This window comes from Elephantulus edwardii, unplaced genomic scaffold, assembly GCF_000299155.1.
Source record: "Elephantulus edwardii isolate Elephantulus edwardi_28Jun2011 unplaced genomic scaffold, EleEdw1.0 scaffold00107, whole genome shotgun sequence".
In the NCBI taxonomy this organism is placed as follows: Eukaryota; Metazoa; Chordata; class Mammalia; order Macroscelidea; family Macroscelididae; genus Elephantulus; species Elephantulus edwardii.
In genome coordinates, this window is record NW_006399857.1 from 9,356,045 (window position 1) to 9,363,777 (window position 7,733).

The window sequence follows — 7,733 nt, forward strand, 5'->3', positions numbered from 1 at the left end:
TCAATTAAAGACATTTCTCTGGTACTTTATACTTTCAGCCAAGATCCATCTAGCATTAGCTATAATATCCCTAATATTATACTACAGTATATCAATTCACTTTCTACCACAGTCAATTCCACCATGTTGAAAAAATGAGATAGACTGGTATGGGACATTTTGAATCAGACAATCATAAGATCTACTATGACTAAGATGAAAAGGTGAGGAGATATGTTGTTGCTTTCATAGTTAAAAAAAGCGATTTCTACATCCATCATAAAATACAATGTTGTAAGTGACAGGGTGATAGCCATACACATAAAAGAAAGTCTAGCGAATACTATTATCATTCAAACATGTGTACCAACAAGTAGCGTCAAAAAGGAGGAAATAGATGAATTCTACCAGCTTTTGCAATCATAAATCAATCAGTCATGAAATCAGGATGCATTAATAATAATGAATGATCTTTTATGAGAGACATAAGGAGAGAAAAGCACAGACAGCTATCTCACACCACTATCAAGTGCAGAGCTAGGAGCAAAGTATATATATCCTTTGGACCTGGCATTCCCTCCCTGACAATATCCAAGAGCCAGAAGACAGAAAGTCATAATATCAACACCAGAGAATCGACAGGATGGTCAAAATAGAACTAGAATATCAATAGCAATAGAACCAAGAACTCACCAGAAGACAGCATAGTGTGCTTATCAGCCCCTGGGTTAGAGACTCAAGTGTCAAGTGTCTTCTTCTAAAGCTTGCTGTAGGAGTGGGTACCTATGAGAATTTGTAGATGGAGCTGAAGAGTGTTTTGAACATATGCCTGAGCAATAAAGATTCCTGTTGGGGTGAGCAGAGAGACCAAGCTGAGAGAGAGAGAGAGAGAGAGAGAGAGAGAGAGATATGTTGGTCTACAGGCATAGCTGAAAAACTTTTCTGATCCTCCCATTTCCTTCACCCCCTCGGTCTACCCACTAAGCTGTGCAACCCTGTAGTTTCACCCTTATCCATCCTCACCCCTCTGCTCCCACCCTTTTCACCCTTGGGTTCCCATATATGTTTTAATAGTTATCCTTCTATTTTTACAATGGTCTTTTGCAGTATTTTCCCTTATGAGACTGAGTTAGTTCATTCAACCTAATGCTCTCTACTCTCTCCCAAGTTATGTAGTGGTGGATTTCTTTTGTGTGTTTTGTTTGCTTGTTTTTCAAATTGTTCTTGAGTGTTGCATAGTATTGGAAAGCATCTAGATAAATAGGCAGGGTAATGATGGGCAAGGTCCAATGAGGATTAATTTTATAAAACATAATGCATGGGAATGATTGTATGAAACACAATATAAATGAAGAGTAGGGTGAAACACAATGTATATTAAATTTGTAAGCAAATCAAGATAAAATAATGTTTAAAAAGCTGTACGGAATGATCAACCATTCTAAGTGATTTCTTACTGTGAATTTTAAACAGTTATGCTAGGACACATGGAAATCTCTAAGGAACACCAGACCACAGAGCCAACATGAGGGAAAATATTGACAGCTGGCCCTCTCTTCTCATGCAGTCTTAGTTACATCCCTGATATATGATGTTGAGGTCGGAGTAAATGGATTTGGCAGCTTTGGATCCCTGGTCACGAGGGCTACTGTTAACTCTGGAAAAATGGATGGTGTTGTCATCAGTGACCCCTTCAGTGACTCCAACTATATTGTCTGTATGCTTCAGTATGATTCCACTATGGCAAGTTCACTTGAAGGGTAGTGTCCAACAGATAATTATCTGTGCTTCTTCTGTTGATACCCTCATGTTTGTGATGGGTGTGTGAACCAGAGAAGTATGACAACTTTCTCAAGATTGTCAGCAGTGTCTCCTGCACCATGAACAGATTGGTCCCACTGGCCAAGGTCATTCATGACAATTTTGGCATTGTAGAGACTCATGACTACAGACAGTCCATGTCATTACTGCCACTCAAAAGACTCTGAATGGCCTCTCTGGAAAGCTGTGGTGTGATGGCCATGAAGCTGCATAGAATATCATCCCTGTGAAGGTCATGGACATGATCATTCCTGAGTGGAATTTGAATCTTAAGGGCATGGCTTTTCATGTCTCCATCACCATTGTTTCAGTCATGAATCTGACTGATCTGCTGTCTGGAAAAAGCTGACGAATATAAACACATCAAGAAGGTAGTAAAGCAGGCATCAGAAAGGACCTTAACGTGAATCCTGGAACACACTGAAGACCAGGTTGTCTCTTGTGAATTTAACATTGACATTCATGCTACTGCCTTTCATTCTGGGGCTGTCATTGCCCTGAACAACTGCTGGAGAATCCTTGTGCCAAATCAATCCACCCCCCACCCCCCCCACACACACACTAAGAAACTCAGGTCCTTGACACAGATTCCATCCAGTCCCTTTGAGAAATGGAAGGACCTTTAAAAGCCCATATTGTACCATCAATAAAGTACACAGTATTCAGAAAAAGAGAGAGAAATGACTTTTGAATGCAGTCTTCTGGTTACTTGGGCTATGAAAGGAGGAAAAAACCCACCAAGTTTGTTTGTAAAGCCCATCCACTTGTGGTATTTCTGTTAATGTAGTAGATGACTGTTGTTGTTGTTGTTATGTGCCTTTGAGTCTCCTGCGACTCATAGTGACCCTATGTACAAGAGCCCTAAACCCTGCTATATCCCTTACCAATCTTATTGACACACCTTTCCCCATTACCCCAGTGATAGAATCAACCCATCTCATTGAGGTTCTTCCTCTCCTGTGCTGTCCCTCCACCCTCCCAAGCATAACATTCCTCTCCAAGGACTCATCCTGCTTTGTAACTTTTCCAAAGTAGGTCAGTCCAAGCTTCAGAATTCTTGCCTCCAAGAAGCAGCCTGGCTTCATCCTCTCCAGGACAAACTTATTTGTTCTGGTAGCAGTCCATGGTATAGTCAATTCTCTTTTCCAGAACCAAAGCTCCAAGGCATCAACTCTCCTTCTATCATCCCTAGTCATTGTCCAGCGCTTTGATGCATAACAAGTAATTGCAAAGACCATGGCCTGTATCAGGCACACCTTCGTCTCCAAACTGACATTGTTCCTCAGTACCTTCTGACAGAAAATTTTTCCAAAGCAATTAAACTTTTAATTTCCTGGTTGCTGGCACCATGAGTGTTGATTGTAATGCCAAGCAAAATGAAGCTGTCAACAATCTCCATCTCTTCACCATCTATCATGATACTGCCAATCTACCCAGTGGTGAGAATCTTTGATTTCTTGATGTTGAGCTTCAATCCATATTGAAGGCTGCAGTCCTTGACTCTCTGCAGCAAGCACTTCAGGTCCTCCTCAGTTTCAGCAAGCAGGGTTGTGTCATCTGCATAACACAGATTTTTGATGAGTCTACCTCCAATCCTGATGCCACACTTCTCCTCATAGAGCCCAGTCCCAGGTAATCTGTTCTCATAGAGATTGAAAAGATATGGAGATAGGACACATCCTTGACTCACACCCTTCCCAATTTTGAAAGACAGAGTGTTTCCTTGCTCTGTTCTGATGACTGCCACCTGGTCCAGGTGTACATAAGTACGTTCAAGTGTTGTGGGATCCCTGTTCTTCTCAGAGTCAACCACAGTTTGTTGTGATCCACACAGTCAAGGAGCCAGGGGTGCAGTGTGTGTGGCTGAACATCTCTCAGAGATCCCCATACCATACAAGTACAAATAACTACGATTCCCAGAATCCCACGGGTCAAGCCCACCTTCAAATCTTGGAACGCAGAGTGTAGCGTGGGGCAGAAGGGAGTAAATGACTAAGAGTGTAATTTGAAAGAGTAATTATATGTGAGTAGATCTTCTCTCTCAGTTAATATATTCCATAAATTTCACTCTTTTAATGAAGAATTGCTGACTGACCTTCTTTAGCCCTCTTTCCTCTGAAATCTTCCATTACTTATTGCTTTACAAATTCTCTTCATAAATAATTCTACTTTGCTAGCTAAATTCTCCTTTTTTTCTCCAAGTCCTATCTCCTCAATTAGTTTTTAATCTCCATCAGGCCAGGATCTGTGCCTTTTGACTTGTGTTACTGCTCAGAGTAATACATAAGCAATTAAGATTTAATGTAATTGAGTTTAATTTAATTTGATATAGATTCCAATGGATTTCTTCCAATTAGATTTGTAAGATTTTTACTTCTTTAAAAATGTCTGATGATATCAATTTCAGACCTTTTTCTTTATCCAGGGAATGAGCTAAGATTTAAGTTATCTCTTGCAATCTTGAGTTACATTTCATACCATCTTTATCTAATCACTTTTCTATTTATATTCTATTGCTTCTGATCATAATTATAACATAAAATTTCCTAAGCTCATGTTTACTGTGATTTTTTTACCCCATAAAGATACCGTATATTTATAGAGTCATGAAAAAGACATCAATAAATGTAGGCAAAACTACATATTGGTATATGTGTTATTCAAAGAAGAAGTGATATTATCAGGCCAGATTTCAGCTATGAAGTACATTTTTTTGTGACACGTAAATATTTGTTTTTTATCAATGGGTATAAGTTTTGGTATGTATACTTCATGTGGAAACTACTTAGATCTAGAAAATGCTGCAAAAGAATAACAATATATTAAACCTGCATTGCATCATGTTGTTATTGTTGATTGCTGTAGAGTCTAGCACAACTCTTAGCCACACTATGAACAAAAGGCCTGAAACCTTTCTATAACTATCCCTATTTTTCAAAGTTCATAGAGTTTCCAGAGTCATTTTATATAGGCAGTGAATGCAGTTTCAAATTATTCCACATAACAATTGTCACCTCATTGTATCTTTCTACTTCTGACTTTCTTTCTGAAAATAACTACAAGCTAGCACAGAATATATTATCCTTCCCATGTTAAATATAGGAAATTGAATTCCAAAGAAATCAATTTCTACCTCATGGTCATATAGCTTATAGTTGTTAATAATTGATAATGTTAAAATTGGAATATTAGAATTTTAACTATGAAATATCAAGATATTGTGGTAGAAAGACTGTGATTAGTCTTTGTTTAAATCTTTCTCTGTCACTTCTTAACCAAGTATCACTGAACAAATGTCTTAGCAATTATAACATAAACTTCCTTCCGTTGCTACAAGAATAGTGAGATATTTTTGAGGAGGCGTTCTAGAATCTTCACTAATAAGCATTATTTTCCCTCTTCCTTTCTTGAGCTAACAATAATGCAGCCTGTACCTTTAAGAATTTTACATTTTAATAAAAAGAAAATATGTCTCTTAGGGGGAAAAAAGTATAGCTGTCAACAATGGTAGTAAAACATATGATTAAGAAGCAAAATATTTAAAATATCTGTAAGACTGTTGGAGTTTTAACAAGATGAAGCATTTGACTATTTCTAGGCCACAGGATCACTTAAAAATTCTCTTCTCTTCTTTGGCTGTGCACCTAGATACTATAAGAAGTCTCCCAGACTTCTCTCTGTATCAAAGGAGGCTACTGCCTACTGGATTAGATGAAAGTACCAAAGAGGATTAAGAAAAATGATGTAAGGAAAAGTAAATCCTATAAAATATGTAATAACTTTCATCAAAACATGTAGTTTATGTTAAAATAACATTTTAAGAAGACTCTCCTGTTGCTTCTTATTTGAGTTAGGGCTAGGTATGTTTGTGGACTATTTAGAAATACAAATGCCAAGCATACTTGTTAAAGTAAATTATATTAACGCTTGTTGGATAATGAATAAGGAAGACTAAAGGAGAATAGATGCCTTTGAAAAGTGGTGATTAAAAGGATATTGAAAATATCAAGGACTACTAAAAGAATACACAATTTTATTTAAATGAAGCTCTAGTTGCCTACTGGCAAGAAGCTGGGCTGCAATCCCAAAGGCATGTGTTTCAAGGCCACCAGGATGAACAATCTCCTCCTGGGCAAATAAATGTCTCCTAAAACCTGCCAAAAAAAAGGCATGTGTTTCAAGGCCACCAGGATGAACAATCTCCTCCTGGGCAAATAAATGTCTCCTAAAACCTGCCAGAGGGTCAGCGATGGGTCAGTTCTGACTCTATAGTACACAGCAACAATGAGTTTAAGAAGAGCCAAGGTTCTGAGAACAAAATAGAATTGTGCAAGTTTTGTTCTGTTGTACATAAAATCTTTATGAATTGGGGCCAATTTGACAGTTCCTAACAACAAATCAATAACATATTTTTAACTTTTAGATAACCAGAGTCCAGTGATGCCTCTCCTGTTTTCAATTTTATAGCCTTTTCAATTTTGTCTAATAAATGCTGGTTACTGTCATGAATTGAACCGTGACCCTCCAAAATATGCATATATAATGAGATAATGTGGAAGTTGGGTAATGAACTCCCATGAGTTAATAACCCCAACAGTTGTAAAAGCCCAGAGAAAAAAACCAAAAAACAACAACAAACAAACTTCAGTAGGATAGCAAACAACAAATGCTGGTGAAGATGTGAAAAGACTGAAACTCTTATTCACTGCTGGTTGGAAAATAAAATGGTACAACCACTATGGAAGACTGTCTGGCACTTTCTCAAAATTTGGAAATAGGAATACCTTTTCAATTTGAACCAGTTATCTAACTAGTCATCCCTGATAGTTTCAATCTTTTCTTCATATCTCATGTGACTGTTCCTGTAGTGAGACTTTTGTTTTCTTGTTGTTGATATATAATACTGAAGGCTGTAATTCTTGATCTTTTGCAGCAAGTCTTTTATAGTCTCTTCCCTTTGAGCAAGCAAATTTGTGTCCTCTGCTTAAAGCAGGTTGTTTATGAATCTTGATTCAATCCTGATGCCACCTTCTTTGTCACAGTGTTTGACTTTAGGAATTACTGCCTCAGTATACAGATTGAATAGGTATGGAGAAAGGATACACCCTGACACACATCCTTCCTGATTTTAAGCCATGCAGTCTTAGATCTCAAATGAGCACAATTAAGTGTTTTGGTATTCCCATTCTTTTCAATGTCAGGGACCTCTCCAGAGTACTTAGAAGCAATGATGTCACTCTACAGACTAACGTGTGCCTGATCCAGACCATTGTCTTCATGATTACTTGCTATGCATCAGAAAGATGAACAATGAAAAAAGATAATAGAAGAACTGTGGTGCTGGAGAAGAGTCTTAAACATATAATGGATGGTCAAGAAAACAAATAGGTCTATCTTGGAAAGAGTGAAACCAAGTTTCTCTTTGGAGGTTAGGTTTTTGAAGCTACGTCTCACATACTTTAGACATATGGCCAGAAGGGACATATCCTTAGAAAAGAACATTATGCTCAGAAGGGTGGAAGGACAGTGCAGGAGAGGAAGACCCCAGATGAGATATATTGATAAAGTAACTGGGGCAATAGAGTGTGTTGGAGTCAGTGAGACTGGCTCAGGACACGACAGGCTTTAGAATTGTTGTACACAGGGTCACTAAGAGGTGCAGGCAACTCAACAGCATATAACAACAACAACAACAACAACTCAATGTTAGCTGTAATTTGTTAAGACCCACACAACCAAATGTCTTTGCACAGTTAATAAATTGAAAACACACATTATTTACTGGTATTCTTTGATTTCAGCCAGTATTCATCTGACATCAGCAACGATATCCTTGATGACGTGGCCACTTCTAAAACCAGCCTGAACCTCTGGTAGTTCTCTGTCAATGTATTGTTAAAGCTGTTTTTTAATTGCCTTTAACAATATTTACT